Source organism: Lissotriton vulgaris, chromosome 2_1 (assembly GCF_964263255.1).
Source record: "Lissotriton vulgaris chromosome 2_1, aLisVul1.2, whole genome shotgun sequence".
In the NCBI taxonomy this organism is placed as follows: Eukaryota; Metazoa; Chordata; class Amphibia; order Caudata; family Salamandridae; genus Lissotriton; species Lissotriton vulgaris.
This window is the reverse complement of record NC_141687.1, coordinates 939,576,904-939,599,848: the sequence shown is the minus strand read 5'-3', so window position 1 is coordinate 939,599,848 and position 22,945 is coordinate 939,576,904.

Here is a 22,945-nt window from a genome sequence, read left to right as displayed (position 1 = left end):
CCCATATTAAAGCCTTTCTAGAGAAATGGTCTCAAATAGCTAACCGTTGCTCGCGAGACCTCATGATGCTCATTGTGGAAACAGATAAAGATCTCATGTTACAGCTTCTAAAGGAGATTGAGGAACTCGAGAGTAAAATTAAATCATCCCCAGTGATAGCTGATGCTAAAAAAGCACTCGAAGATATAGAATCTGAACTAAGGGCCAGATGTAGGTAGCCCTTTACCGATCGGAATCGGCCGAAAATACCGATTTTCGGCCGTTTCCGATCGGTAAAGGGCTAGGGAGATGTAGGTGCACATATTTGGTAATTTTACCGAATCGTTATTATTACCGAATCGGTAATAAGTACCGATTCAGTAATAATTACCGAATCGGTAATATTTACCGATTCGGTAAAATTACCGAAAATGCTATGTGGGTAGCCAATGTTCTATTGGCACATGGCTTACAGAATCGGTATTTTACCATGGAATACAAATCCATGGTAAAATACCGATTCCTGTGTACATGCACATCTGTGCATGTACACATGTGCCATGTGACAGACAGACGTGCTCTTAGGGCATGTCTGTGTGCCACATTGCACACATGCCCGTTTTGGGGGTGCTAGAGGGTGTCAAAGTGACACCCCCTGCACCCTTGTGAATTCTTTAATTACCGATTCGGTAAATACCGAATCGGTAATGCCTAATCATTCCTATGGGCTTCAAAGCCCATAGGAATGAATGGGCATTACCGATTCGGTATTTACCGAATCGGTAATTAAAGAATTGTTAAGGATTCGGTAACGAATCCAGATGTTGGGACCTACATCCCATTTACCGATTTTGAAATACCGAATCTGTAAAATTCGGTATTTCAAAATCGGTAAATGGGATTTACCTACATTGGGGCCTTAGTTCTTACAATGTGAATCACCCTGCCGTAGTGCATATATATCCTGTCTGGTCTTATGTTTCATGTTTGTATGTGAATGGTTTTTATATGTATAAGTCTATGAACTATAAATCAGCTTTACTATAAATCAAATCATAAAATGTACAAATCATAAAATGAAAAAAAAGTATCTCTAAAAAACAAAAAAAGAATTTTTTCATGACTAAATAAAAGTAAATAAATTAATATTAATGTACTAGTGGGTGATGAGTTTAATAAATAGTCACGTATGGCGTTTATAATAGTTTTTGGTTCATAATTTTGTATTTTCACTTGACTAGAGACCTTTACCAAACTGTTTAGTTTCCCTATGTATAGCAAGTGTATTACTATTTGTATATAGGGGTCCCCTGCTTTCCAAATTGGTTCTGATTCGCTACCAGAGGTAAATGAAGAATCAGAAAAAGTGGTGTAGTTTCTCCTGCCTCTAAATCCTCATCTGCCTCGATTTACAAACCGGCCCTGATTGTCTTGTATGTAATAATCTGGTTGGAGGTAGAAATAGACGTTCTTCTTATCAAATGCTCTCAGATCTTTGACAAGTTTCTCAAGTTTCTTTGTTTGGGTGGTGATATCAAAGTCTTTTAATGTAGCATCTAAGGTCTCGAGTGCAGATTTCGCATTGGTGAGTGTGTTATCTCCTAGGATTTCTGCTCTGAGTGCCGCAATTTCCTTGGTCAAAGATTAAACTTGTTCAGCTACCGTCTCCACCCCCAACACCATCCAGTGTCGGGAGCAATTATTGGCAACGTAGCTGAACCCCTCTTTAAACTTGGGCACGTCTACAAATATGGCAGGTTCAATTTTAATTTGTAAACCCACTGGGATAATGTTTTCTTGTAGATACTTTGTTAATAGATGACCGTGAAGGCGAGTCCTAATGAGTTTTTTCTCTAACCTTTCTAGTCTGTTAATCTTATCATTCAAAGTGACATCAATATGTGGTACTGTGTTCGACAAGAATTGGTTTGAGCGGTCCTGTTTTAATTGATTTATATAATCTTCCGTGTAAGAGAGTAATTCACTCTCCACCATGGTCTAATAGGATAGAATCAAAGGATGAAATGAAAACAAACCTCACAGGTATGCACCTGCTCAGATATAGTAAATATAGGGGGGGGTTTACCCAACAAAGTCACTAGGGACTGGGGCGTCAAGTGGTATACAAAAAAGGGGGGTCCTAGTGAACCGTTATAAACACATCATGTTTAATCACAATAGCATAAAATATATATTTTTATTTATTATTTTCTCCAGAGCACATTGCTAATCAATCACAATGAGCTAAATCTACAATCCGTTAGAAAGCAGTAATGGCAAAACACTCATCATAGTGCTCAAGGGAAAAATTAGAGGAAAAAGTGACGTGATAAAAGAAAAGGATTGTGCAAAGGGATAGTTAATGTGACAACAAAATATTTCACGATTAACATACAAAATACATTGGCTTCAGAGCCCTGAGCCAAAAGGGAAAGAATAATTTCAAATGTTCATCAAAATCATGTGTATGACGCTGGTATTCAATATCCAAATTAGGGGTGGCGTCAAACTGATGTATAAGGAAGTAGCCGTCGACGTTTCGACCCCAAACCTACAACTGTAGGCGTGGTTGGCACCTTACAACGGGGTCTTCATCAGGACAAAGAAGTGAAACCAAGGGTACACTATGTCATCTATAAAGATAAATTAGAATCAAGTATCAGTACTCCTATATTCGAACAGTGTGAGCGTAAGTTATCAAACTCAAAGGGAATGTTACCATGGTCGGTACTTCCTTATACATCGGTTTGACGCCACCCCTAATTTGGAAATTGAATACCAGCGTCATACATATGATTTTTGATGAACATTTGAAATTATTCTTTCCCTTTTGGCTCAGGGCTCTGAAGCCAATGTATTTTGTATGTTAATCGTGAAATATTTTGTTGTGACATTAACTATCCCTTTGCACAATCCTTTTGTTTTATCATGTCACTTTTTCCTCTACTTTTTCCATTGGGCACTATGATGAGTGTTTTTATATTACTGCTTTCTAACAGATTGTAGATTTATCTCATTGTGATTGATTAGCAATGTGCTCTGGAGTAAATAATAAATAAAAATATATATTTTATGCTATTGTGATTAAACATGATGTGTTTATAACGGTTCACTGGGACCCCCCTTTTTTGTATACCAAATCTGCGGCGTAGCCTGATCAGTTTTGGTTCTAGATTATGACATTATTACTGCTGGATTGTTATGTTATTGCCTTTTTTTTTTTGATCTACCTGTATTGACATTTTGGTGTTTCCGTCCCTCATCTGCGGCCATAACCTATATTGTGCTAATTTTTGTATTCATTATAATTACTTGCTTGTCATGTTATTGTCTGTTGACCTTTCTGACTTAATATTGACAGGTCACCTCCCTCTTCTGGAGTGTTGCCTTATCATGCTCTTGTTAAAGACACTATGAGTTCCATACGCCTTTGCTCCCCATTAAGCATGGGCGAATTTTGCGAATCTCGCGTTCGCGAATTTTGCGGATTTGCGAACTCGCAATTCGCAAAATCCGCGAATTCTCGCGGATTTTTTTTTTTTGTGTTCGCGCGGGTTTCTGCCAGTTTGCGAGGGTTTTGTACAATTTCGCAAACGCAAACTTACCTGTCGGGTCGCAAGTTTTGCGAACCCTTTGTTTCTATGTGTCCAGCCTGTTTGGGACACTCTTCTTCATCACTGCCACTCTCTGTCACCACTGCCACTCTCTGACTACTCATGCCACCCTCTGGCCCACCCATGCCACCCTCTGTTTCATCACAGCACCCTCTGGTTGTCCAGTCAGTGTACATTATTGTGGCAAAGCAAAGCACACCTTCCCTGCCTCAAGTGACCTGAATTAATTTGGGGCTGATTAATGTGTCACAGAATATTTTTTTAGCTGGCACCTGCTTCCTTAGTGCTTCCTGATTAGTGATCTTTTGCACTTGCTAAGTGCTTTCATTGTTGCAAAATTAGTTACAACACCTGCCCTGCCCCAACTGACAATAATGAATTAGGGGCTGATTAATGGATTTGAACATCCAGCCTGGCTCCTGCTTGTCTCCCTACGCTGTAATTCAGGACCTTTGTGGCATATGTGTAACTATTCTGAGGTTCAGAGCAGGGTCACATAATAGTTGCAAGTAGGCAACTGAACTCTGGAGGGGCCCCTCAGGAAGCACTACAGGAAATGGCTACTAATGATGAGCCTGAACTTTTGAACCTGGTAAGTAGTTTCAGTTTTGCTAAGATCATATTTCTGCAATTTAGCGCTTATTCGCGGGGCGCGAAGTTGTACTGGGAAGCCGCGAACTCACGCGAACAGTGCGAGCAAAATCCGCTGCTCGCGGATTTGCGGATTTTGCAGGAGATTCGCGAATCTCGCGGATTGCGAATTTACCGAAAATCCGCAAAATCCGCGAGCGAAACGGATTTTCCGCCCATGCTTACTCCCCATCTTTTGTATAGCGCTCTGATATCAGCGAGGGTCATGTTCGCGCATCATAACGTTTGTCAAATAAAAATAAAGGAAAATAAATCTCTCGGGGTTTCTTATATATCTACCCACCTTGATTTTAAACATCAAACATGTTTTTGTGCTCTTTAATTTTGTGAGCATTTAATACCCTTAGAGTATGCATATGAGGCTAAGCCACTGCATTCCTCTAAACAATGTCATGTTCATGAATGGAGAAGAGAGGCTGAATTAGTTGGCCAATATTCCTTTTATGATTTGTTCTAATATGTTCAGATAGCAATAATTAGTGAGACACGAGCAAACTCACTCAAGATTCTAGGAGGCACCTGCTGGTTCTTTAATAGTTTGGACATATGTAGCTAAAATTGTCCCATTTCCTTCATTTGCAAAGTGGACAAACAGTTGTGGATCCTTTCTATGCCACTTGAACTTTAAAATGCACAATTCTCAGCGAGGGAATTACAAATGTTTGCTCAGTGGTATGCCAAGGACGGATGTATGATGTTACAACGCATACATTTACATTGCGGTACATTACATTGCAGTTTTTACAACGCAAGTCGTTACTACAACTTGCGTTGGAGGGCGCTGGACTTAGGAGTAGTATAATTTACTATTCCAACTCCAGTCTACGTACAGTAGGGAAGGTGTTGGATAGTAAATTATACTATTCCTTGTCCTAGAGCGCCATTCAGCGCAAGTCGTTGTAATGACTTGCGTTGTGAAAACCGCAATGTAATAGCATCGAGATGTAATCCCAGCGTTGTAAATGAAGTTTCCCGCCAAGTACATACCGGACCTACGCTACTCCACCATGTAAAATAATCCTAGCTGCAGAACCCTCAACCAAAAGACCAAGAGACATCCTGGCTTACTCATTTTATTTTGATTGGCCTGTGTGTTCTTACTGTATAACTGTATTCACTGTATTTACTATTTACTATTTACTGTTTATTCTTCTCTTGTGCAATCTTTCCGCCGCTGACCCCTTGCGGCCCCACACCCCGAAACAGCCCCGCTCCCGCCCCCTCCCCTACTTAATGGCGACCGCTGCGGTGGAGCACGTGCAACAGCCTTGACCTCTGGTCCAGGCGTGCACTCCCCAGCAGCTCTGGCTTGCATTTCAGTCTGCTCCAGTCCATTCCATGGCCCCCTCCTCGAGCAGGGTTCACACCAGCAGAGTGCCTCAGGTGGACTTTCTCCTCTTCGCCTACCTACCGTTTTCTGTCTGCATTCTAACCCCCTCACTCATTTTATTTTGATTGGCCCCTGTGTGCTTACAGTATAACTGTATTCACTGTATTTACTATTTACTGTTTATTCTATCTTGTATAATCTTTCCGCTGCTGCCTCTCTGTGGCCCGCCCCCGACACAGCCCCGCTCCCGCTACCCTGCCTCTGGTCCCGCCCCCTCCCCTAGTTAAGGCCTACAGCTGAGCGGTCGTGCCGCTGGCGAGCCTAAGGCAAACCCATCTGTGCCTGTCCAAAACCCGACCGCGACCAGTGCAAGGACCCCTGGTTCTCCAAGACCTCACCGCTGCGACTCAACCATCCTCCACGCACTCAACCCCGGAAGACACGCCGACTGCACGAGTTCCCCACTGAACACCACCGGCAGGCAGTTTTCATGCAGACTCTGAAGTAAATCCTTCATCATCGATAGAGCCCCTGCAAACACCGAGTAAACACCCAATACACACACCACCGAAACCCTGACTAGCATCCTGCTCAATGTACGCTCCCTGCACTGACACACCATTGAGATCTGGGACCTGCTCGACACCGTCTCACCCGACGTCGCCTTCTTCACGGGAACCTAGACCAACGCCACCTCGGTTCCTGACCTCACCACTGCCATCCCTGACGGCTACAAAATCCAGAGAAAGGACCTTCCACTCCGCCCAGGAGGAGGACTCGCCATTGCATACAAGAGACACCTCAGACTCTCCACATCCAGCACAAGTGACCCCCACTCCAGCACAGAACATCTCCACTTCCAGATCTGGACAAGCCCCAGGACCACTCTACGTGGCACCCTCATCTACAGAATGCCAGGACCTCGCACCCACCATGCAACCTGCATCGCAGAGCTGCCCTCACCCCACGCCATCACCTCCAAGTACTACATTTTACTCGGGGACCTCAACTTCCACCTCAACAATGGCAACGACCCCGACTCCACCACACCCCTCGCCATCCTAGGGTTGAAGCAGCTCGTCAACACACTCAGCCACAGAGTTGGTCACACCCTCGACCCAATCTTCGCGGGAGGAACAAACATCCGCTTCTGGCACACCACTCAGCCCCTCTGGACGGACCACCACGGCGTCCATTTCACCTTCAACACCACCACCGCACCCACACCTGCACCACGGCCACCACATCAGAACTGAAGCAAAATCACAGAGGAGAACCTCAACACCACCCTCCGTCAATTTCCCCCCATAGCTTCGACCAAAACCAACGCCGCAGCCAGGGAATTTCAACAACTGGATCTCTTGCTGCGCCAACAAGCTAGCACCCCTCCACCCCCGCCCCACACAGAAGTACTGGGTCAGAAGAAACACCAGCATAAAGAATGGGGCCCATATTTATCATTGTGTTGCATGGTCCTTACACTATGTAAGGGGGCGCAAGGTCGATGCAACACTAAAGTCAAATTTATCAAGCCACGCATGGCCCTGCATAGCTTGATAAATCTGAAGTAATGCAAGGTAGCACAAATCAATGGCTTGCAGTACTACGCCCCAAGGAGGCATTCCATGGGTGTAGTGTGGGAGTTACCATGCATCCACCCATGGATGTTGGTGCATTCTCAGATTTACCATTAGTGGTAGTCCTGGGAATGCATCAAAATGCTTTGCTTCCCCAGGTGAGTTGCAACAAGGAGAGATATATTTAATTCTCCTTGTTTTCTCTTTTTATGTGTGCTACATTCTTCAACATGCATAGAAAGAGGATAATGCATCTCAGCATTGTTTATGTGCAGAAAGGTGTCCCTTCCTGCACAAAAACAACTCTTCTTACAATGCAGGGACCATTGCACCATTGTGCAAGGGTGCCTGCATTGGCACTAGGCAGTCGAAAGTGCACCAGTGTAAGGAAAAGACAGGAATTTACTGAATGATGTTAAATACAGTGCATTCCTGCCCTTTCTGTTTCATGCAGTACAGCGTTGCGGTGCATGAAATTATGGTAAATATGCACCCCAATCGTCACTGAGACTCTCTATAAAATCCAAGCGAAAAAGGAAACGAAAGCTGCAGTCAACACCAGCCAAAAAAGAGCAGAAAAAGTGAATGATCCAAGCGAATACACCAAAACCAAGAAGAAAGCAAATAGGAGCTTAGGAGCAAAGAAGTGAAGTTTCATTGATGGTCTAGCCACAAAAGCCCAGGAAGCAGCAAGCAATGGAAGCATGAAATAACTCTACGACATAACAAGGAAACTCTTCCGCCGATACAGAAAACAAGAAAGACCTGTTAAAGAGAAAGCTGGGAAGGCTATCATGGGTAACAAAAGCCAACAATGAACGTGGGTGGAGCATTTTGAAGAACTGCAAAACCAGCCTGTACCACAGTCTCCACCAGATATACAGCCAGCCAATCAACTGCAGCAGACCAACCAAGGAAGAAACATTGCAAACCATCAAACCTCTGAGAAATGGGAAGTCAGAAGGACCTAAAAATTCTTGCAGAGGCACTGAAGACATAAGTAGACATGATCTACCCTATGTTTGCAAGGATCTGGGAAGACAAAAAGGTGTCATCAGGTTGGAAAGAGAGATATCTGACCAAAACCCCAAGAAAGGTGACCTGAATAACTGTGCAAACGACAGAGGGATAACTCTTCTATGAAACCCAGGCAAAGTGTTCAACAGAGTCATCCTGAAAAGAATGAAGGAACAATTTGACATTAAGTTGCGAGACCAACAAGCTGGCTTCCTCAAAGATAGACTCTGCACAAACCAGATTGCTACTCTGAACATCATCATTGAGCTGTCGATGGAATGGACTGCCCCCTCTATGCCAACTTCATCGACTACAAGAAGGCATTCAACCGCATGGACATCCTCCATGAACTCCTCCTCCACCATGATGTACAAGATAAACTTGTAAGAATCACCAAGAACTCCTACAGGGGAATGACCTGCAAGATAGTTCATGGAGGACAACTCACGGAAGCCTTCCAAGTGAGGACCGGAGTCTCCCAGGGTTGCTTGCTCTCACGTTTTCTCTTACCGCTGGCCATAGACTTGATTATGAAGACATCCATAGCAAGGAGAAGTAATGGGATTCAGTGAGAACCTTGGACACAGCTCGATGACCTGAACTTTTTAGATCAGCTGACTCTACTCTCCCATACCCATCTGCAAATGCAAGGGAAGACCAACAATGTGGCAGCCACATCAGCACAACGTGGCCTCAACATTCAAAGGGGTAAAACCAGGATCCTGAAGGCTAACACGTCCAGTCCAACTGCAGTCACTCGTGAAGGTGATGCACTGGAAAAGGTTGAGGCCTTCACCTACCTGGGCAGTGTCCTAGACAAAAGAGGGCAGAACAGATGAGTCTGCAATAGCAATGGCTAGACTTTATTCAGCTAAAGAAGATCTGGAGCTCCAAAGACCCAAAGCTGAAAACCAAGACCAGGCATTTAAACACCAATGTTAAATCGGCCCCTCTGTATGGAGCAAAAAATTTGAGGACAATAGTGACCACCACCAACAGATCTTACAGCAGCAACTACCACCCATGGCAGCAGTCTTTCCAACTCCCTGCTCATGAAGAAATCATGAAAAGACAATGGCGCAGAATAGGTCACACTCTCCCCAAGTCCACATCAAACACCATGAAGCAAGCCCTGATCTGGAACCCTCAAGGGCAAAAGAATAGAGGATGTCCAAGAAACACCTGGCGTCGAGGCCTTGAGGCTGAGTGAAAGGAGATTGGTTACACCTGGAGTCAGATTGAAAGAAAAGCCTAGGACAGATCATTTTTTAACAATATTTAGTGCATAATATTAATTTCAGGCGACACCACGACAATTTAGTTCTGATATCACACCCTCAGTCAAATCAGGTCAAATCATCTAAACGATAGACTGAAAGAAGTCTTGTCAAACTGAAAGATTATATATGTGACTAGAATGCGTGGTTTTTACTGACATCCTAACCCAGCATTGCAGCTTTAGGCCTGTGTACACCTAAGAAACGTCAAACATATTAACTTTGTCCTCGCTTCTTTGGAAGGTTAGGCACTTTCTGGTGCTTCTTGTGGGGTGTCCAATGCCCAATCTCCCTAATTCATCCACTGCTTCCAGTCTCGACAAAGTATAAAATTATTCCATGTTGAATCCCACACTCACCTTCTTTGTTGGAGTTTTTCCTAATTTTCTTTTTACTCTGAGTTACTGTGTAGTTATAACATAAATGTTAGCTTTTAGTTTATTATCTCCATAAAGTCTAGTGTGTATGAGGGACTTTTCCTCACGATTCATATAAATGATGCATAAATAAGGCAGTACGAAAAGACAGGTATTTTTTTTGACTTTCACAGAAAATGCATTCCATTCTCGAACCAAAAAGAACAGCAAAGAAAGTTTATACTCCCGAGATCCCCATTCCGCCCATGGACAGATGGAAGACCTTAATGGGAAAAACAACAGCTGTTTTCATAGCAATGAAGTAAATAAATGCAAGGCAGATCCCAGGCATTCATTTAAAATCACTTTAAGCATTCCAATTGTATTTACTCCTGAATGCATTAGCGTTAGTGGAGCTGGGGAGCCATTACGAGATACAGGCAAACATTGCGGGGTCACGACATGCTAAGATTGCAATCCGGGAGCGTCTAATAAAGAATTGTACCCAAATTGTCTCTGAATTTGTGTCTCTGGGCTCTTTACGCGGTCCGTTCTGATTTCCCACTGCATAGCAAACCCATTTTATTAATAGCCTCTGCCTTGTTTTCATTCCGGGCCTGACACGTCCCCCTGCGCTGGCTTTAGTTATACACAGCAACGCTACTGAAAAAAAGACTTGACATTCCTCGGTTAGGAATTAAGCTTGTTGTTTGATTGGCTAGCGTGATAGGGTGATGTTCTAATCAAGCCAATAACAAAGAAGCAGCTCTTACAAAGGCCCAGAGACGTATTGAGGCATGGACCAAGTGGGCATTAGCCAGGGCCCCCTCCTTCCAAGGGGACCTATGGGAAAGAAAAATGTAACTCTCCGTAGCTCACCTCGGGCAATTCTTACATCTGAACCCTTTGCCTACCTCTGTTTCGGTGTCTCTCTTTTCCCACTGTCATTTTACCAAATTAGTACAAGGCAGCAGAAGGTGATTATTTTGATGGGGGAATTCATATCCTGTTAATCTGGACTGCAGGGATCAGAGACCCTTACATATTACAGAGAGTAAGCACCAGGCATGTGTAAGTAGTTACAGAGTGCATGTTAGGGTGTATACGCAGATCAAATAAATCCTTACATTCATCAGAGGGTAAATTCCAGGATTGCAGGAAAGGTTCACAAGACTATTTGGGTGGGTGGCAAGACAAGTGCTGTAGGCCCACTAGTAGAATTTAATTTACAGGCCCTGGTTACATAAAGTACCCCTTTACTACGGACGTATAAGTAAATGTGCCAATTGGGGACAAGCCAATATTACTCTGTTTTAAGAAGTGAGCACATGCAGTGTAGCACTCGTTAGTAGGGGTAAAGTGCACAGAGTCCTAAGGCCAACAAAAATGACATCAGAAAAATATGGAGGAGTAAGAGAAAAGGTTTCCTGGAGACCACCCTAAGGCTGACAATTCTAACACTAACATTATTACCTTCCAATAGTTTTGATTTCATAGCTGAGTTTGGCCTTGATAATGTTTGTTAGCAAGCTTTACTGGCTAATTTAATTTTGGTGATGGTTTGGGGTGAATGATATTAGAGTCAAAGCTTTGCATCTGCAGATGTACCTTTTTTGGGTGTTTTCTTCCTCAATATACCAAGACACAGAGAATGTTGGATTCAATTTTTTAGAACAAGGGCAATGGTGGTCTCCTAGAAAGTGTAGTGTAGTGTTGAAAATAGCTAGTGGTGTATTGATTGTAGTGGTTATGAGGGAGATGAGTGCCTGTTACAGTGGCTGTGGGAAAGGTTCTTGATGTATTATTATTTAACAATATTTTGTCATTTTGGGTTGCCTTTTATGTGGTGGTGAGTGAGACTATTTGTTGTATGGCTAACATGGTGATTGTCTCAGTCTATCAGGGGGAGAGTAGGTGAATAAGACTTACACTGGGAGGATGAGGCCCAAGGTGTTGTTTTTGGGCAAGTGGGTAAGGTTATGACGTTGTGTGTGATGTATGTTGTAGTGAGGAATAACATCCACGAATTAATGTTTAATACATTGAATGTTGGGGTGCCGAATACCCTGCCCCTTTATCTTACTTTTTCAGGTTCTTTTTCAACCCTGCTTTCTTTATTTGCCACAGTTTTTTCCGAATTTCTCTTCCTGCTTTTTTTCAACTTGCATGTGTTCCTCTCTTGCTCCGAGTCAAAGTCTGATATGGAAAAATACGTGCTGGTCTTTAAAAATTAGTGCGGGTGGGCCTCACCTGCAACTGCTAGCTCAAATTAAACACTGGAAGTGATGCATTACTGGTAAACTTGATGGCTGCCCAGTGGATGACAGCAAGTTAACTACCTGTTTGACAAGTGTGGGTCCGCTATATTAGGGTGCTGACACCTACAATTGAGTGATCAAAGATGGAGGATGATGCAGGCTGAGCTGTGTCACCTTGGAGCACCTCTTCACTTGATTCAGAAAATGTAGGTCTCGAACACTGCATTGAGACAGTTTACTTAACCTTAATATCTAAAATCATATATCACCTGTTCATGTTTTCTTGCTCTGGTTCCTTGTGGCTAGAAGTATATTTTTTCAAAGACATTTGTATTCCTCATTGTACTATTCTCAGCTCAGGACTTATGCTTCTTCAGTTCATACTCCAGACCTATCACCAAATCAGAGCTCTTAGACACCGTTCCTACCTTACTACTTCCTTCAAAAACTCTTGGACCAGAGGAAACGCCTCAGTTGAACTGGTTGAGCTATGGAATATAATTCTTGCTAGACTAAGATCACTTTAACCCTTTCCGTGCTCGTGACGGAACCATTCGGTCACGAGCCTCGGGTGGGCTGTGCTGGTGACGGAACGGTTCCATCACGGCCCGCTCACCACGCCTGCGCGGTGCGAATTCCGCACCTGCGCTGACGTTCTAAAGAGCGGGCGGGGCCATGACGGAACCGTTCCGTCACAAGCACAGCCCACCCGAGGGCCGTGACGGAGCGGTTCCGTCATGAGTATGGGAGCGCCGCGCGGCCCTGCCTCCCCCTTAGCGCTGCAGCGGAATAGCCGCCGCAGCTAAGGGGTTAAAACCATTTCAAATTCTGGAGGGTATTAAAGCCCTGGCATTTCCCACCCTCATAGCTAAGTTTTAAACAAAATTGGTAGGTATCCACTTGCTCAACACCTCATGATAATGTGCAGGGATGCCACAGTACTAGGATTGGAATACATCTGGAAACCTCATTCACCTCACCCAACATCTCTCACATAGCTACAAATCCCTGATTCAATCATTCACTAAAGAAGTAATCTGGAGCAGATCGGAGCACCTTGTGACCTGTCAGCGGTAGGAAGTGTAAGATAAGGAATACAATTCAATACAATATAATACTATGGGGAATATTTACAAGGGCATTGTGCCACGGGAACATCACTGTTAACGATGTTCCTGTGGCACAATGCCCTGCTCCATATTTACAAAGTGGCTTTAAGCCACTGTCTGTGGCTAAACACTGCTTTGTAAATATGGGACCCTTTCACACAGATATCTGTGTGAAAGGGGTGTGCAATGGGTGTTGCTATGGACATTCCACCACAACACCCAATGCTTTTTCACTCTGCCCTAGATTTGCAAGGATGTGTAAATCTGAGGTAGTGCCAAAAACTAACTCCATGCAAGAGCAGGCGTTCGAATGCAGATATGAGAAGTACTTTTATTTCTCCTTGTTTTTGCTTTTTCTATGTGTGCTGCATTGAAAGAAAAAATTGCCATGAATTATTGTTTATGTGCAGGAGGTGTTCCTTCCTGCACATAAATGGTGCAAGGGTGCCTGCATTGGTGCTAGGCAGCTAATGTTTACACCAGTGCTAGGAAATACACAGGGGTGCACCTTATTGTTGTAAATAATGCACATCCCTGAGTTTTGGAAATGCCAGAGCTCGGTATTGCTAATTTGGCGCAGGTTCGCGCTCTGACATTTTTTTGTACCTATGCCCCTATATCTTTTGCATGTCTATGAGTGGAACGAGCACTGATATTTCTAAACCTGTGGTGTGATGTGGATGAGATGGGTTGTGGGAGTATGGGTTACGTCTTACATAGGTTTGGTTGTGTTGTCATGAGGTGCATTTCCCCTGGAGTTGGGAGTGTGACTGTTGTGTGCAGATTGAAGAGATGGGCAATCAAAATGTGCACAGAAAGAGATGTAGGGTGACATCACTAGGGTCAATTGGGCAGGATTTCTGGCTCTCTGTCACGGGAACCAGCCATTACAATGCAGCTGTTACCATGCAGCGCCTTTAACACGCATTCGTCACAACACATGCACTGTTACCACACATAGCCTTTACCACTCATTTTTTTACAACGTATATGCCTTTATCATGCATGCCTTTACAACGAATTAACATTGTAAATGTATAAATGGTAAAGGCATATATGTTGTACTGGTAGGAAGGGCATATCCTATTAACAGTGGTAAAGGCCCCGGCATTGTCAAGGCCATCGCTGTCGTTATTGCAAACGGAGAGACCCTTGTGCTTTCTCTTGACAACCTGTTCCGTGCCTCAGAAGTGCTGCCTGGTCATTGTCCTGTTAAAGTAAGGGGGAGTTGGGTCTAGGTTGGGAGTACAGATTTAGGGCTTTAGACTGCGGGTGTTTTTTTTTTAGGGACTAGGGGCCAGGAGGAAGTTGTGCCATAGCACAGCTTTACGGTTCATGGCAGGGACCAGGCATTTTTATGAAAGTGCTGGGGCCTGAGAGGAGCTGGTTGTAGGGCAGGGGCCGAGTAATTTTGAAAAGGGCTGGAGGCAAGGGGAAGGTTGCCCAGGGGTCTGGTTTAGGGTTCAGGTCATGGGACAGAAATTATCAATAAGGGCTGGGGATAGGGGAGGAGGATCACGCTGGTGTCTAGTTTTAGGGGTCAGGGCAGGAGTCGGGTAGTTTTTTAAAAAAGGTTGGGCGGGGTCGCAAGATATGGATTTGAGGGCTGAGGGCAGGGGTCATGGAAAACCTTTACCATGCATGGGATTTTAACTTACATGCCTTTACAACTAAATTCATTGTAAATGCATGCGTGGTAAAGGTATGCATTGCAATGGAATGCATTGTTCTGTCATGCATCCCTCTGTCATTACAGTAATCATGAGACGACTAGAGTCCTTATTGGAGCAGGGATTTCCAGGGACAGGAAGTGGAACCTGGAATGAGCAGATGGTAATAGGACCGCCTGATTGGAGTCAGGAGAACCTGCTGTGTCTTGCATAAGAATTCATGTAAGGATAAAAGGCATTACTCCAGTTTTAAGGTATATGCAATTCTTCCCAGTCAGGGCTGGTCAAATCATTCTGAGACGATGAGATCACTGAAGGTCTCCTGGTAGAGGGACTTTTGGAAGATGGGTGGCTGAGCGAGAAAGGGGCTATGGGGCCTTCCAGTTTGGGGGTAAGGAAGCCTGCTTCAGATCCTTCTTTTGGTTCCATGTTGGTCAATGTTTATCATGCCATCCTGGCTGGGCCAACCAGGAAGGTCCAACCAGGATGACAGGCTCCCACTGGAGCTGCAGAGAAAGCAGTTGGCATAGAGAGCCTTGGGGTTAGTCTACTGGTTCCTACAGGGAGGCTCCCAAGAGGAACCAGTAGACTATCCTCAAGGCTCTCCCCCTGGCAAAATCGATGTAAAAGGGGACACAGCTGTTTGAAGCAATTCAGACTCCTCCTATTCAAGAATGAATATGCGATCTTGACTGCGATAAACAAAATCTTGCTAAAGGTCTTCTTGGAATTAAAGCTTATAGGAGTTGGACAATAAGTGCGTTGATGGCAGTTTGGCCATCTGGCGAGTGTCAGGAGGAGCTCCTCGTCCTCTCGCTTCCAGGGGAAGTGGTTTAATACAGTCTTTCACAACACACAGAGCCACAGAGGCAAATGAGGACAATGGTGCACCCCACCCTCGTATAGAATGACAGCAGAAATTGCCCTACTCTCCAACACCCATATTTCTTTTATTGTTAAAGTGCTCCTCTAATACTGGCCCACTGTAAGGGCCATCCCACCCTGCTGGGAAACAGTGTCAATGCGGAAGGGGACTAAGGGGTGTATATCATGTTAAAGAACGCAAAAGAGTCAAGGGACAAAGAATAATGTTTAGAGTATTTGAGGACCCTTTTAACAATAAAAAAAATGGAGTGTTGGAGAGTGGGACAATTTGTGCTGTGATTCATGCAGACCTTGCCTGAACAGCATTTTACCAAATCACTAAGCCAAGTAAACTGCAACAGGTTATATATTATTACTTCTAGCCCTGGTGATTTCACTTAAAAGAACAACAGAAAAAACACCTTAAAATCTCACAGGTGGAATATACTTATAGCCAATTAAATATCAATATCGATTTAAAACGGTTCTCAGATACCACAACTGGATTAGTGTACCCAGACTCAGTGCCGTCAAAAAACGTCACATGTGTAGTAATGCAAATGGTTTTCTAAATACAGTGTATATGCTGATAAAGCTGACATTACAATTTAGTACCAAATTCATAGTGTCTTAAAATGGGAACTTCCAGCAAGGATATAATGTTCAAGCTGCTTGTGCACTTTAATACAGAGATTTACAGTACGTATTATGTAGACACTCAACGCCCATAGGGCTGAAACGGCTTCAGCCCACCCCATTCGTGTGTCTCAGCCCGGGATGCTGCAGCTTGAGCTGCGGTGGGTTTGGCTGGGCAGTGTCTGGAGTCTTACATCCCGGCACGACTTAGTTTTTCAGAGATCTCTGAAAGACCATTTGCATATTATAAGGACCAGGACAACTTAATGTCCCTATTGGATAATGCTGCTTTAATGGCAACCCATCTATCCTGTTCCCAGTTCTTTTTTGCTGTCTTGACACTAGTTCGGGCTTGGGCCCTCAATTGCTTAATTAAGGGTCGGTCCTGGCTTTTAATGACTTTTATAAGATCTTCCTTTGTCTTACGGAAGGCATCATCAAACCAAGTTAGTTTGATACCTTTGTTAGACTTTGAATGGACCAAAGGGTTAAAAATATTAGTCAGGCTATTAGTAAGTTCAGCATACAATGCCTCAATTCTACCGGTCGATTGAGGAGAAACTGGAGCTCTGACAGTTTCTTCCAGAGCTGAAAGTGGCGAAATAATTGACGAATATAATGCAACTGCTTTGTCCAGGGACTGCTTCATTGTGCTCCATCTAATTCTCCTTCTATTGTTATTAAGTTTTAAGTTACTAGCTGGTGAAGATTCAGAGGCCACAGGATTATAAAGGCATGGGAGCTCCAACTCCAGCATCAAGGCATGATGGTCACTATCATGTCTCTGAATGACAGCAAAGTCAACAACCCACTGCCATACACTTTTCTCTACTAGAATGTAGTCCAAGTGGGAAGTTTGTCCTGTTCTACTAAAAGTTAACTTCCCTGGCTGATCCGACTTGGTACGACCATTGCATGCTCTCAAAGAGTGTGCTAGGAGAACCACATTAATCTGGAGTACCAGCAGGGTCCAAGCCTTAACAGGGGGGATCTGGGGGTCAGGAATTAACCACAAGCTATCCTCATCACTAAAGGAAATTTCAGTGGAAGCCGCAAGAGGCTCAAATTGGCAGTTAAAATCTCCCTTTATAACCAACTTTAAATTCAGGGGAGCTGCATCTATAAATGAGTTTAGTGTGTCTATGGTGGGAGATTCCTGGGTAATACTTACCGGGCGAGAGTAGATGTTGATAAAGGCAACTCTATTATTCATGGAGAACGTGAGTACTGTGCACTGAATATCATCGGACAGAGTGTTCAGCTGTTTAACAGTGCAATTCAAATGGGTAGCAACCCAGGTAGACAATCCTCCAGAGGGCCTACCTCTTCCCCTGGGGAAGCCATCACATTATAAATCCTCACAACATCTTCCCTTGCCCAGGTTTCCTGGAACATACACACCTCAAATTCACCCGAGAATGGATCCCAATCAGGGGAATGAAGCTTGTTTTTAATTCCAGCTATGTTCCAGGATAGGACCTTCAACCTTTGGGCAGAGTTTGAGTTGCTGCACTCGGGATTACTATTGTTAAGATTATGGTTTGCTGGGGCCGACAGGGCCAAGATGTCCGTTCCAGATTTACTCCCTGGGGCTTCAAACCTACCAAGAATGAAAGTTAAGGAGTCAGAAGGATAAGGGGCTGGTAGGTTAAGTACCAGCCCACAGCTCCCAAAATGGACTATATCTCCCCACTGAATTTCTAATTGGGAGACCTCTTTCTCCTCCCCACTTCAACCATTGTTGGTCTGACTCTTCTGCCCGCTAGCACAGTCCCCATGTCTCCCAACCATCCACCTGGAACCATGTCCAAGAACGTGGGGAACAGTCGACCCGAGTCAGTCCACCTCCTCGAGTACCAACTGGGATGTTATATGAAAGAGGTCTAGGGGTAGGATGTACCATTGGATGCACTTGGGGCCAATTTACTGGGGTCCTGTTGTTTGGGGTCCGAGATTGGAGGTGGGAGTTAATTATCAGTCATGGATCATTCAAGCAGCCCAAGAACATAATTAAAAATGCTTTCTATTTATATTTGCTGTTCGAAGTTTGCACAGATAAGTGCTGAAAATAAGCTTTAGGTGACTGCTTATTTTTGTAATGTCTGGGACATCAATATAATGAGCTGGAAACCCTAATCACAGGACTGGAGGTTTGCTGCAGAAGCAGCACATTATTTATTTCCTCCCCCCTCTGAGCCCTGAACAGGGCTGGATTGGGAACGCAAACAAGGGAAATGGAGTTGGGGGGGTGCATATGAAAAACACTGCAGCTGTTTTTGGTACAGGGGGCCACTATTGCAGCATTTCTGCAAAACCGTCCCCCTGTACCAAAAACGGCACCCACCGGTCCAAAACAAAACCCCCACTCTTCCGGCCGACTGAGAAAATGCCTGGTGCCTGGAGCCTGCTACGGCCAGTCCAGCCCTGTCCCTGAATAATGCAATAATAGCAACAGTTTAACTTATATCTGTAACCAAACGCCAGCCCTCAATAACCTTCTGAGTTACTTCAAGTGTCTGGGAATGCACCCTGCATTCAGACAACTCACTCCTCATTCTTGCTCTTCACTTTCAGACTAACCCTGCACTCACAGCAATCACAATGCACTTACACTGATCACCATGCACTCACACCATTCACCCTGCACTCACAATGACCACACAGCATTTATGCCACTCGTCATGCACTCACACTGTTCTCCCTCCACTTAACCCTGCGGTCACCTGAGCACTCCACTCACTCTGCACTCACAGTGATCACTCTGCACTCACAATGCACTTGCGCTGTTCACCCTGTACCTCACCCTGGAGTCACATGAGCACACTACTCACGCTGCACTCATGGGACACTTCACTCACCTGTCCCCCTCACTGCTCACTCTGATATCTCACTCAAACAAGCCCATCACTAACCAAACATTCATTCATCCGAGTCTGCACTTACATCCTCACCCAAATTCATAAGGTCTACTCACTCACCCTACAGTCACTCTTCTCACCCGACTCTCACACTGTTGCATCACTCACGGTGTGAACTCACATGGGCACTCCTGTCACCCATACAGCGCAGAGGGTTAATGTGGATGCTACAAAGACTGTGTCCTATGCAGATCACAGAACTGAGGGTGAGTAAACTACGAGTAGCCCGATAAAAAAAAAATTAATGTTTGTCAGAAAGGTGCTAAAGAGAGATGAGGTGCATTGTTGGCAATTGGTAGTGAGGGAGTTCATGGAGAAGGAGGAAATGGGGAAGGGCACCAAAAAAGACTGTTGCACCGTGCGCGGCCAGTTTTAGGGCCAGCCCTGGCCAAGGGTGTTAGACCCCTTCTCCCCTCCACCCCCCCCCCCCCCCCCGCCCCTCTCTTTGAATTTCGGGTCTAGATGCGCCCCAGGTATTATGTAACCTCAGAAACCCTTGCATCAATCATTTCCAGTGCCAAGATTTTCGGGGCACAAGGAAAAATTATATTTTGCCGCTCCAGTTTTCCAGCCCGGCAAAGGCCCCTTATGCTTACACCAGTCCTTCTGCAGTTCAATGTCGGTCACTCAACCAGTCCTCACTGCCTGCCACCTTCAATGTATTCCTCATTCCTCATGACATCCATTACCTCCCTTCATCTGTGCTGTTGTTTTTGTCCCCACCCACATTTACAGAGATGCCAAGTGGGTGCTATGATGCCGTTCCTAACTAGGGCTTTTATAAGCAATGTTCTTACCTGGCGTTGTGCAAAACTGGAGCTAGAAGCAAAGGTCATCGCTCTTCTAAAACAACCTTCCTCAGTTTCTCATCCGTGATATAACAGCTCGATTTCAGCTGCAGGGAGGCGGCAATGTCAGGCGGCCAGGATGCAGCAATGTTGTGAATGTCTTGTGTGCTCGGCTGAGAGAGAAAGGCTGGTTGCATCGAAGAAACCAGACGGGTTTGTAGTTCTTGTTATACAGTCATTATGTGAAGCCTCATGACTGCAGTGCAGCATGTTAATACAGAGCCATAGCAGTTGGAGTGCATATCCAACAACTAAAAATAGGAGACTGTTAAATATTTTAACCCACTGCACCATCGTAAACATTCAGTATGCTTCCCACTATCACCTGAACCCCAAAAGGAATTAGGTCTGACAACTTATCTGCCGCTCTCAGCAGAGAGGCCTTGGTTCGAATGAGCATAATAAACTCTTTGAAGAGCAGAGTCGGTCCAATTAATTTCACACAGAGGGACGAAAGCTTAAGCTGCTGTATCAGATCACTAGCACTGAGAGTCTCTTTTCAGTGATGACGTGAGCTACACAAGTGCTTTACTCACATTTTAGACCATAGAGAAATCTGGAGGTTTCACTGACAAGCCAGTATCTGTGAAATGTGTTAGGCAAAGGGCCGACTGGCAGGTTAGCCACTGACTGATTCGTGACTGACTCTGACTCAGCACTATAACTCTTTCAGAGACACAGGCCTCTGGTGGAATCTCCTCGGGGCCTCTGGGTGGCGGTAAATGTTCTCCCTCCAAGTCTCCCAGTTTAAGCGGAACGCAGGTTCAGACAAAGAGTGTAATTGACTCGCCAAATATTAACAAGACAATCAGCGCATCTGGTAATGAGTCATCAGCGGGGGAGACCTGCCTGGTAATTAACACGAGGTCTCAGTTGTAATTGGCTGCATGTTAATCGCGAAGGGGTTGGAATTAGATGTGTCAAGAATGAGGGCTTCATTAGGTGCGCTTAACTGCTCCGATTAACAGGTCAGGATGCTCACTGGGCGGGAATCCCGAAGTGGACTCAGCGGATGAAGACAGAGCAGTGCAAAGGCAACGATTTCAGACCACTGCGGCTCCTGTCGTAGGGTAGTGCGGGCTAAAGGGGCAAGCTAGCGAATTGAAATTCGGAGAGCTGAGTCAGTGTAGAGCCAAGGGTCCAGTTTGGTCCTAAATTCCAAATAATGACCCGAGCAATCAAAATATTTGGAATGGTACACACAACCAACATTGTCTAAATATCTGACAACAATTTTACAATTCAAAAAGTATGTTTCTTTAAACAGTCGGAAATCTCTGGTTTCAGTTTAATACACATTATTAGTTTATAGAATTGCACTGAATGACATTTACTAAAACGTGGTGGGGCACTGGCACGCCCGTGACGGAGTGAAAAGTTTTTTCTTAGCCTAAATAATAATCTAAACAACCTGCGCCTCCTATTTGGAAAAAAGGCACAAACCTGATCCCCATCAAGGAGGCAAATCAACTCAGTGTTTTGTTCCTCGTGTCTGCGCCACAGCGAGGGGTCGGATTATTTTTAGGCTTAGAAAAATTTCAGTAATTCAAGCAGCCCCTGCCTCCGAGCTGGGCCACTGAAGCAATAGTCTGTGTCCCAGTTAGGAGTCAGATACTGTGGTTTGTTGGTGGGGCAATGCCAGACACAAGACTGCTGGGGCACCACCAACACTGCCAAGCGCGAGCATCGTGAAGCGCGCTCTTAGGACCTGGCCTCCCGGCCCCCGCCCCTACCTCGTCTAGTCTTGTGGCGGCCGGTCAGCCCCACAGGTCGACCAGCCGCATAGCACTGCCGGGTCAAGAGGTGACGCACTTCCGGTGGGTAGAGGGCGGGGAATAGGGACCTATTTAGGTTCCTGGGTCAGGGATCCCGGTCTCTTTTTCCTCTGCGGCTCCGATCGGTTGGCTCCCAGAAGCTTCGCCCTTGTTCCTGCCATCTTAAGTTTTAACTTTGGCGGTTTTTAACTTTGGCTTAACTACTGCATCCTGGTCCAGAGCTACGATCTCGGACCGCGCGGCGGCCAGCGTGAGGGGCGCGATGTTGGACCGCGAGGTCGCACCAGGTGGCAACGGAGAGCGGCTGCACCTATGTATCAAGAGCTGGATCGGCAGGTGGAGTGTCGGGTGTCCCGGGGATCTGTGGGCAGCTGTCGGAGGCAGTGAGGGGCTGTTCGTGGGAGGCAGATAGGCTTGGGTGCCTCTTGTGACCCACGGCTACCTGCGGTGTCCCCCGTCGTGTGTTGGGGGCTCATCGGGCGCAGACATGGTGAAGTACTGGGGGCTAGGTGTTTGAGTTGTTCCTGTATGTTGGGACTGCCCCGGGCTTCGAATACATGCTTGGAATGGCACCTTGTGTTGTCTGCAGTGGTAAATGTTGTGATCGCAGGGGCCTCACTTTGTGGGGACAAGTTTGGATCCCAAAAGTGTTTGGATGAGGGCCTTGTCTGGTTCGCTGTTGCGGGGGCGGGATTTTGATCGCTATCTTATCACTCTTGATCTAAACCCCGTTCTGGTCGACTGAACCTTTATTGCCTGTCATTGAGGGAAGAAGGTGCATCTCTTACCAGGTTAGTTCAATCAGTAATGGACTCTGCTCGGAAAAACCACAAACTACTTCTAAGTTTAAAGATTTATTACAAGGTTAAGGTTAACTGCAAATACAGGCATCTCAAGATGAGATTCAAAAGATATACGGGCACCACTACATACATGTGCTCTCTGAAAGCCCTCAGACAGGCAAAGAAAACAACCAAGACTAGTTCTAAAATCAAAAGGGCTGCAAGCATAGACACGTATTGTGATCTCTCCGTCATTTACAGCAGGAATCAAAATTCAGGTTAGG